The 11,249-nt window shown below is 46.0% G+C and overlaps 1 protein-coding gene across 1 annotated transcript in view; it reads left to right on the top strand.

Moving 5' to 3' along the window:
• The first annotated feature begins 313 nt into the window (after positions 1–313).
• PCGF5 (polycomb group ring finger 5) overlaps positions 314–11,249 on the top strand; it is a 198,401-nt gene continuing 187,465 nt past the window's right edge. The window contains exon 1 of the mRNA XM_078642917.1: positions 314–473. The gene's annotated coding sequence lies outside the window, so the exon portion shown is untranslated. The remainder of the gene's footprint in view (positions 474–11,249) is intronic.

Raw genomic sequence — 11,249 nt, 5'->3', positions numbered from 1 at the left:
ATACTCCTTCCTGCGCGATTATCTAAGGAGCACTTTTCTGACCGAGGGCGCGCGCATAGTCACAGCCTGAGTCAAAATGACGAGCTTTTCCGTATTGGCGCTCGGAAATCTACGAAGGTGTAAGGCATGCGTGCTGTTCTACGACAGCACCTGTCACCCGTCCCTTCATAAGCGAGACGCCCACACACGCCGCACTTTCTTCTGGCGCTGGCGGTTTGCTCTCAGCGTGCCTTCTCGTAAAAAGAACGGTCACACCTTCTCAGAATGGAAGGGAAAGCGCGCGGCCAAATGAGAACGGCGCGCGCGCGATGACGTGCTCTCTTCCCGGATTGCTGGGGCTGGGCTTTAAACGGAAGGCAGCGCGCGAGCTGTCAGCTTGCGCGAGCACTGGCGTTTCTGTTTTGCCACATGCACGCGCTCGAGCTGCTGTGAAGAGTGGTGGGCTGATCGCAGCTGCGGGACCTAAGCGGCAGGTACTGTAACGAGGGGAGAGTTGTACGCGCGTACAGACCAAGGGATGCAGGTTCTGCCCCCTACTTAGGAAGTGTGTAATGCCCCGGACTCTGCAACCCGCACCTGCCGGATGTTAACTTTGCCCTGAACTTTATCCGCAGCTCTGACAGGAACCCGCCCTCCCGCTAGGAGGAGGGGAAGCAGCGAGTGTCACGGGCATCCGGGGTAGGAGAAGAGGGTGCCAGAACTGCTGATGACAGCAGGGATAGAAGGACAGGTTGCCAAAAGCAGCTGCGGAGAAGGGACACCTAGTGCAGGGGCAGTTGTGGGCGGAGCACACTGTATGAGGTGCACAAAGTACGAGCTCAATTTGTTGAGGGTACGCAATGCGCCAGGGCTGAATGTGCCAGGAGCACAGAGGGCCACCGGTGATGGATTACGAGTACTATTGTGCCAAGGATCACTGTCAGGAATTAGTAATTGGAACATGTAACTCGGTGTGCCAAGGGCAAGTGGAAAAATTGGTTGAGAGTGCACGGGTCAACTGCAAGAAGCATAAGAGAGCAATTCAGAGTGCCAGGGACCAATGAAAGAGCAGAGGGGGCACCCGAGAGTGCCAGCGTAATTGAAGGGGGTAGCAGAGTGTCAAGGAAACTAGTATAGGTGAGCCACTGCTCAGAATGCCACACATCCTCCTTCCAACCTCTTCATAGATATTGAGAAGAGCAGGGACGGCCAGTGGCAATAAAGCAAACAGGATGTCTAGTTAGATATGTGAAGTAGGACGCACTGCTAGGGCTAAGTTGGGCAATAAACGGTGTGCCTGGATCAACTAAGAAATGAGTACCGAGGCAGCTGATATACAGCTAAAGTGCCTGGGATGACTGCAGCAGGGTCGGAGTGCGCCCGTAGCAGTACTCAGTGCTCCAGGTTCGTATTGATGAGATGGCTTAGAGCTATGAATGAATAGGTGAGGATCACGGAGTGCCAGGGCATACTGGGAGAGCAGGAGCACTCCATAGCAGCAGCAAGAGGATTACTGGACAGAAGGTACAGTGAATGCTAAAGGGAACCTTATAGAAGAGCAGAGGTTGATGGCGAAATTGGTTGCAGTAAAAGTTCTCGTGGCAACTATAGGGAGGAGCAGAGAGGACTATTGGTAATCTCGAGAGAACCATACCACCCTGGGACTAAAATAGAGAAAAAGTTGAGGAAGAGAATGTTCCCTTTAAGTAGATATGGATTTGATACATCCAGGAACAATTGAGAAAGTATAAATGTGTTCAAGGGACAATCTAGGGAGGTGCCTATAAGCTTATTATATAGGTTTTTTTGTGTACTAGAGGAATCTGCCCACTGCAAAACCCCTGCCCTCTTCTATCCTACCTGTGGGGAGAAGGAAGGTGAAGTAGTTTTCTTGGAGCAAAACAAGTAGGACCAGACAGCCCATGTGACGAGTAAATGGAAGTGTTGTAGACAGTTAGGGGGTGATAATTCTATGTTAGGGACAAATACAGAATCCCAAGTATATTAAGACAAGGACAACAGAGAAACACATGGTGACAGGAAGCAGTGAGAGTTTTCACCTTGAATAGTTGGAGAGGGGTATACATTGGGGTAAGGTTACAGATTGCCTGGGATAATTTGGGGTGTGTGTGTTTGTATGTGGGGAGTGAGGTGTGGGGTGGTTACGGCACAGAGTTCCATTTGCAGTTGAAAGAAGGGCATATTTCCTGGAGCTAATCGAAAAGTCAACCAGTGTTCCAATGGAGTAGTGACTATAGGGGTGCAACATGCCTGGGGCAGCGGGGAGTGGACTGCAATGTAGCAACTGCGTCTAAGGAAGAAGGGCACAGTGCAATTGGTAGCTGGGTGGAGGGGTACATAGTTTTCAGCAGCTGGGTGTGTGGATACAGTGTTTTCAGAGCACCACAGGACCCACACAGAGACTCCAGGGAGTACCGCAGAAAGTTCGGTTACCGGTGGGAACATTACAATCTGTTAATGGTAGCAGGGTAAGCATAGTCTGCTAAGAATCCAAACAGTCTACATTTCAGGGCCAAAATAGGCATAACGTGGCTATCTAATGTTTCAGAGATACTCCACAGCATGCCTACAGGCAGGTTTATTTGTAAAGTGGGGATATCCCTCTTTTTCTGACAGTGTGCTACTGTTCCAACTGGTAACTAAACGGTGCTATGTGTTGGAACAATGATGATACAGATTTTATTTTCATATTGGTAATTCCACAACTCATGTCCAACCATTTAAAATCTTTTAAACCAAAGGTTCAAAAGGAGGGGATGTAATGTGTTAGAATTCGGGGTCTCTAGTTGGCACAGGTAGGTACTTGTGACAAATAGGGACCCTGGCCTCTAGTCAGGGTAAGGGGGATACATTCTTTAGATAACCCCTGCTCACCCCCTTGGTAGCTTGGCACGAGCATACAGGCTTTTCAAAGGCAATGTGTAAAGTATTTGTACCAACACTCACAGTAACACAGTGAAAACACCACAAATGGACTCCACACCAGTTTAGAAAAATAGAAGTATTTAATCTAAACTAAACAAGACCAAAACGACAAAAATCCAACATACACAGTTCAAGGATATGATTTCAAAAGAGTTCTTAAGGTTGCATTAAAATAATCTACAGTTGCATCACGCTTTAGCCAAAAGTACCTTTAGATGCAACAAAAGTTCCAAGGGAAAGCGGCAGCTTTGAAAAACAAGCAATGTGTCACTCCTGAGACCCTGGGGAGGCGATGCGACAACCCCGCTGGACGCAGCGGGCGAGTTGCGTTGACTCCGGTCTGTATGGGGAGGGATGCGATACCTTGTGTGGATTCCGGTGCGCATGTTTCGTAGGAAGCATCTCGCAAAGGTACGATGAGACGATCTTCGGGACGGCGACGATCTCAGGTGCGGTGACGATGCGCTGCACAGCGTCAATCTTCTCCTCTCGCGGCCCCTCAATGCAATGGCTCTGCGGTGACTCTCACAGTGACATGATTCGGTCCGCAAGCAGGCGGTGCGATGATCTCACCCAGTGACGACAGGCTCTGCGACGATACTCGCAGCGATGGTACTTTTCCCGCACCGGAGCGATGCGTTCTGCAAGTGAAGGATGCGTCGGTTCTTGCAGTGGCAACAGGCGCTACGATGATCTCGATCTTCGCGGCGGCGGGAATTTCCTCGCTCTGACGGGGATGCGCTCCGCAAGCGAGCGATGCGTGAAACTTGGTAGAAAGACTCCGTTCCTTCTTGTCCAGCTTCCCAAACAGGTACAACTTCCAGAGGCACCACAACTGGCCCAAGCACTCTAGGAAGGACAGAACTCTCTCAATAGAGTTCAGGGGGGATGTTGGGGGTGAAGTCCTTTTGTTCCTGGGACTGTTAACAGGGAGCCAGCTCAACTCAGGCCCTTGGAGATCTCTTAAAGCAAGGGGACACAGCACAAAGCAACGTCCTTCCCCTCTCCTTGGCAACAAAGCAACTGCAGGTCAGCCCACAAGCAGACAGCAGGACACTCCTTCCTCTTCAGTCTTCCAGCTTTCTCTTTGGCAGAGGTTCCTTCTTGATTGCAGGATTATCTAATCTTCTGTAGTCTGGGTTCCTGTACTTGTACCCCTAAAAGTCTTTGTTCCCTTTGTGCAGGAGGGCTCTGAGCCCGGTCTGAACCAGTTCTGGGTGTTCCTTGAGCACTTTGTTTTCCTGGCCTCTCCTTTCCTTTCAGAGAGGGGGGAGGGTAGTCAGCCGCCCAGCAGGAGGTGGAGCCAACATTGTGGAAGGCAGGCACAGCCCTAATCAGGCCCAGGTGCTACCCCCTCCCACCACTCTAGATGCAGATGGAGCTATTCAGCCCAGGGATGGCCCACTCAGCCTCGGGGAGCCACCCAGCCCCTGCCACTCACAAACCTGACAGTCAATTCACAAACAGGCCAAGGTACACAGAAAGGTCAAACAAGAGAACAGCAACTTTCTAAAAGTGCTGTTCTCAAACACAGGATTTAAAAAACACCTTTCCTAAAAGATGTGTTATTGAATTCTGAGTTCAGGGATACCAGACTTTTCTGTCCTATCTTGCTCCTATGGGAAGATATGCAGGTAACCACTGTACACAGCATTCCCCATGATAGCCTATGGGCAAGATAGCCTTACTATAGTGAAAAACGAAAACGGCTGTAATTCACTACCAGAGCAAGTCACCGGCACTAGTATATGCTCTACCTTTCACATACACTGCACCCTGCCCAGGGGGGTACCTTGGGCCTTCCATAGGGGTGTTCAATGTGTACAGAAAGGGAAGGGTTAGGCATGGTCAGTGGGGACACTGGCCAAGCTGACATGGCAGTTGACAGACTGCACACAGGCACTGCGGTGGCAGGCCTGAGACACCATTTTAGGGCTGCTCATGTGGGTGGCACAATCAGTGCTGCAGGCCCACTAGTAGCATTTGAATCACCAGCCCTGGCACACATAGTGCACTTTACTAGGGACTTCTTGGTAATACAAATATGCCAATCATGGATAACCAATTACACTTACAATTTACTCAGGGAGCACTTGCACTTTGACACTGATCAGCAGTGGCAAAGTGCCCAAAGCATCCAAACCAGCAAAAACGAAATCCAGCACAGCATCACAAATACAGGAGATAGAGGCAAAAAGACTGGGGAAACCACGCAAAGATGCCAGGTCTAACATAATGCCTACAAGATTAGGAGACTGTCCCAACTAGGAATCCTAATCCTCTGAAGAGGAAAAGAGATTGAGGTTTTCATTCTTCTTCTTCTTCTTAAGGGTTTATCAAAGTTGTCACCTGCACCTCATGACTCCCTGAACGTCTTTGTCACTGCCCACTGGCAACTAAGAGTGGAGTAAGTCAACCCCAAAAGGAAACCATCCAGAAGAAACAAAAGGATATTCACTCGTTCCACAGTATCCACCCCTGTGGAATGGCAGTATTTCTGTAAAGAAGCCCAAAATCTCAGTCCGTATGCTTAGCTATATCCCAGGAAAACTTTTTTCTTCGTAACTAACCCATTCAGTCCCCAAGTGGAGGAAAACTAGTATCTCTGGAAACGAGGAAGTTGGTGAGGTAGTTGGTGAGGTGAATGAGTTGTAAAACACAGTTGTAGAGTGGTCATCAACTGTCGGAGAGGAAAGCAAGATGATTGGGGCGAAACAGGAACTATCAGAATCACATAAGATCCCTCACTCTTTGATCCAAGTTAGAATCCTCTAAATGAGTGTAAAAGCAGAAAAGCATTAGGATGAACATCTGGTTAGGGACAGTACAGGTGGGCATCAATCTCCCCCACCCCAGAATCCTCTCCCACTTGAAGTCTGTGGCACAGAACTGGGAAGCGAGGCCATTATCCTGAAGTGTAAAACAAGCCAGCATTTGTTTCCTCCATCACTGCCGGACTAGGGACCTAAGGAATCCCTGGCAAATTTTGTCAGACCATACCCCATATGTTGCGTAGCGAGTGAGCCTAGTGATCGAGCCTGACCACTAAAAGGAGTGTTTGGATGGGGGTCCCGCCCCAAGGACCTTTAAAGAAAAATGGTGCGTTCTACAACACATTTTTAATTTTATATTCAATTGCATTTGCTTTTCAAGTACAGTAAATGATGACTTTTGAGTGCACCAGGATACAACAGTTTGGGCCTTTCAACAATTCCCTCACTACCACCCTCTAACAGAGCCCCTCATCTCTCCATAGCCCCTCTCTCACATGTATTTCATTTATTTTATAGTGCCTTTCATGGCAGTGTAGGGTGTCAACGCACTTTACATCACACATGCATAGAGACAATGAATAATGTGTTTAAATCAGGATATGGAAAATGTTATGTAAAACAAAGGTGTGGATTCACGTCATTCATCCTGGCAGGCATGTTTTAAGAGTCTTTGATCTGGAGAAGCACAAACTCCGGTTTCAAAATGTAACATGGTGGTTAGGGTTGACTTTACTAATACGATTATTTTTCTACACAAACAAAACCTTTTTAGTAACACTGGGATAACAAAAGGCTGGGGACAGAACATAACTTTCTGACCTGTTTGATAGCAGTTCATAGCTCATTGTGCTAGATAACGATTGTAACTTATGAACTGTACTCTAAGAAAAGGATCGCTGTGAAAAAAGCTTTAACCCACTGAGTTATGCACATAAAGTATGTGAATTTTATGGTACACGTTCTTTGCAGCAGGCATTTTGACCCTCTACACTACCTTAGATGAGTCAAAACTGACACTACACAAAATTCCAAACTCGATCGAGCAGCAAGATTAATCACCAGAGATATCTTAACATTTTTATTGTTGCCTGAAAACCGATGGATATACAAAGGACTCTGAGATGGTGCTTTTAAAACCATAAACACATTTCAAAACACAGGGAGGCTGGAAACGAAAGTGGCCTGCGGATTCTGTTACTGGAGACAGATATTGCCACACTCCCTCAAAATCAGTCCCTTGTAACAAAACCGCCCCAGTAACAAAACCGACCCTTTACCCTTCCAGCCTTCCGGGGAAACATCAGGTGTCCAGTGCAGTCGGTGCAGCTTGTCCTCCATCTCTGGCAAATGGCTTTGAACAACAGTGTGTCCAGCCATAAGTCAAGAGAGGTTGGAAACACTGCTTCCACGTCTGCCCTTCTGGGTGCCCGTCACTGAGAGATAATAGCAAATTCTGTGGCCATCGGAAGATGAAACAGGTTTTTTCTGCTTGGAACTCGGAATAAGTCTTCTCCCCACCCGAATAGAGAGGGTAACTCAAAAGAAATAAGCAAACTACCACAAGCCATTTCCAGTTCGCAAAATGCGTTCTTTCCTGAGAGGTGCACCCTGCCTACCAGCATGTGTGGTAAGAGTCCTGCTGATAGAAAGGTACTTCTGTCATGAGATAATAATCTTCCAAACAAAATGTTAGAGCGTCCCCTGATGGATGGTATGAGGAGAATCCTGAAGTTCTGTGTCAAAGATAGACAATGATGTGCCACCAAACTAAGGTGAAATTTGGCCTATGGAACCACCGTCAGGCTGCTAGGTGCATTCTCTCCCTAAAGCAACGACTTTGCTCTGGGAGAGTCCTACCCAAGTACAGCCACTACATGATGTTGAAGCCTCTGAATCTGCGTTGTGGTAACATCACTAGACCCTTATTGATGAAGAATTGGGCCCCAATCAACTCCACATCCTGAACAATTCTCAATTGAAACTTCTAGTTGATCAATAGATCATGGTTTTGCAGCAGAGATAGTACTTGATTCATATGAAGCAGCTTCCCTGAATAAGAAATGGCTCAACTAATTGTCCAAGTAAGGATAGATCATTATTCCCCTCTCATGAAGCTGCCTCATTAGAACAGCTACGACCCTGGTGAATACCCTAGGGCAGATTTGAGACCAAATGAAAATACAGAAAACTGGAATTGCTGTCATTTTGACCAATTGTAAAAACCTCCAGTAACTTTTTCCTGCAGGAATGTGGAAATAAGTGCCTTGCAAATCCAGTCACTTAAGAGTCCCCTGATCTGAATCAAAGAATGATTAAGCAGTCCACCTTGAAAGATACAGTTCTTACCCATGCAGTAACCTTCTTGAGGTCCTTTGACAGGGCAAAGTCCTCCTGTGATATTCTCCACAAAAAATAGAAGAAACCCATATTCCTGTCTTTAACTGAGGGCAGGTACAATTACCTTCTTCTAAGTAGCGTAGTGCCCCAATTACTTACCAGTAATTGCATTACTCCATGTCCTATTCACTCGTCTTTAATACATAACATGTGAGTTTGTCCTGCGTCTCTAGACACCAATCGCAAGACTACCCCATAAGTAAAAGCTCCTCCCCACTCACCTCTCCTGTTTATGTTAAAGCTCAGACCATAGATCAAAAACCACTCGGTTCCATCTGGGGAGGGTTTATAAATTAACGGCTAGGGAGTAGGACTCCGAGTAAAGCAATACCGGTAACTAATTAGGGCATTACCCCTACACCCCTTCCTCGCCTTAGATTCATAACAAGTGAGAGTTAGTTAGCAATAAAACTGGAGGACAGAAGTTGAATGCTCAAACTGGATGGATTTTTATTTAAAAAATACATGTACATTCTCTGTTACTTCATAGAGGATAGCACTTTATACCTCAGTAATGAAACCAGATGCGTTTCCTCAGGCAACCTGTTGTGGATAATGAACGTATATGGGGATCCTCACGTCTCAGCGCTACACATTTCCTGAATTGTGGCTCCTTGCGATTCTGCCATAGTGGATGATCTCTTCTTGTAGATCTTCCTTGTACCCCCAGTGGAGGAGTCTACCACACTCCCACCATATTGCATACCTCGAATATGCACAGCAGAGAGGGACAGTAGAGAGTGCTGAGCCCAATGAAATATGTTGTATACCATCCCAGTCAAAGAAGGGCATTTTGTAACTCCCTGTTTGTTGATGTAGCATTCTGCCGTCATATTGTTAGTGTGAATCAGAACTACCTCCCCTCTGATCCGAAGCTCGAAATATAGCAAGGCTATTCTCACTGCATCCAACTCGCTCCAATTTGAAGAATATAAACTCTCCTCTAGAAACTAAGAACACAATATCATTTGATTCTCCCAGCCAGACTCTCCATCCTGTTAGGCTGGCATCCTAGTGACAACCACCTGACTTGGGGGAGCAAGAAGGATTCCCCAGATTCCCCAAATAAGATATCGAGTTCAGCCACCAACCGATATCTGTTTTCCCTTTGTGACATCTGGATTCTCACTTTCAATTCCAGTTCTCTAGAACCAGTTCTCTAGAACCCAATCCTTCAGTTTGTGAAGATGAAATCCTTCTCAGGGAACAAGGAAAATGGTTACTGCCAAATCTCGATGAACCCTGAGCCAAGAACCTACTTTTGGTGTTTTCTGCAAAAGTACCTCTCTGATGTGGGACTAGTTTTTTATTGGTCTGTTCTCTGCGACTGTCTCTAACCCACAGTGCATGCAGACTCTTTCTTCTATAAAACAGATTCCTTCATGGTTCTAGGGTGATAAGAAACCCATGTTTTTGCCAAACTAGATCATGCTGGGTATTGCGAATGACTAAATCCCATGAGCAAGCCTGGATCAGTAGATTGTCAAAATAAGGGTGTAGGAACATCCCTTTCAGATGAAGCAGGGCAAACCGGGGAGCTAATACCTTGGTAAATGTCCTTGGTGAGGATTTCAACCCAAACAGGAGATTCCTGAACTGATAGTGGGATCTTCCCACTTAAACCTAGGAAAACTTTGATATGACTCGTGAATTGGAGCATGCAGGTAAGCATGCTGTAAGTCTACAGCCGTTAGAGCATTTCCTGCACGAATCATGGGAGTTATTGACTGTAATGCCATTATCCGAAAATGTACAGTCTTCATCCATGAATTTACCCATTTGAGATCCAGAACAAGGCTGAATAAACCAGTTGCCTTTTGAACTAAGAACAGGATAGAATAATCTCCTGTGCCTCTCTCTTTCTCTTGTACTGGTATGGTGGTTGTTTTTTTTCCAACAGTGTGTGTATTCCTGTTAACAAAGCCATATGTTTGTTCCTTTCCTTTGGAAGTTGTATATGGGTAACACCCGTTTCTGGTGACTACTATAAGAAGTCTTTAGCATAGTCATTCTCAACTATACTCAAGACCCACTGATCCGAAACATCGTTTTGCCAAGTCTGCAAAAAGTCTTATTCTCCCCCCCAACCATGTCACACTTGAAAAGGCTTTGGTTGTCAGAATTTCTGTTTTGGATAAGCCAACCTGTTTAATTGTATCTCTCCTAGGAGAACATCTACTTGGCTGAAATTTGTTCCTTCTGAATGAAACTGATTTATGATCCTTCTTTGGAGAAGATTTTGAAGCAAAACCCCATTATTTTGGAGATCATGACTTCCCCCTTGTACGTCAAGGCGTGTTTTAGATCCATGAAAGCTTTTGTTATCAAAACGTCTAGTTGATCCGCAAATAACATCCAGCCCTGGAAGGAAATCTTCATAATTTGCAGTTTTCTCTGCCATGTCTGCTATCCATTTCCTCATCCACTTCTACAACCCACAATTAGAGAATCAGATGACATAGAGGCTGATCTAACGACTTCATATGAAATATCCACTAGTAATCTGGCCTGCTGCTCCATGGCTTCCAGCAAATCCGAATGTTCATGGCACTCCTGGATGTCAACTGTTAGTTTAGCAAAATACTTAATCATTGATTGAGCAGCACATGTTGAATAAGATCCAGCTTTAAAGGTCAGATTCCCAGCTGAAAATACTTTCTTTAGAGCAGAGTCAACATTTTTATCTGAAGTATCAGTTGGTGCACAGTCTTCAGAGTTTAATGATGTTTTAACAATCACATTCGCAAAAATCGCAACCACCTTGATGTTATGAGGCAAATTCTCCAGTATTACATCTTTCATAGATTCACATGCTTGTATCTTCCCCGTCGTCATGGTGGGAGTCTCACGGTAACAGAATGACCAAAGCAGTATCATAGAGAAGAAAAAACTGCATAGAAAAGCCCATAGGGACTGTATTATTTGGTAACCAGACCTCCTCATTGTTTGGTCCAAAAGTCAGCCAATCAGCATTACTGCCCTGACCTCACACTCCCCAGCAGAACCTTCCTGCCTCAAATTTCCAGCCCCAAGTGCGAGACATAGATAAATACCGAGATAACAGGTTCTACCTGAGAAACGGGGAGGTGGGCGGGCGCATGTGAATCTATGAAAGATAATACTGGAGAACTATAGTGTACAGGTAAGTAACTA

The sequence above is a fragment of the Lissotriton helveticus genome, chromosome 5_1, assembly GCF_964261635.1.
Source record: "Lissotriton helveticus chromosome 5_1, aLisHel1.1, whole genome shotgun sequence".
Taxonomy (NCBI): domain Eukaryota; kingdom Metazoa; phylum Chordata; class Amphibia; order Caudata; family Salamandridae; genus Lissotriton; species Lissotriton helveticus.
This window is presented reverse-complemented; position numbering and strand designations above follow the sequence as displayed.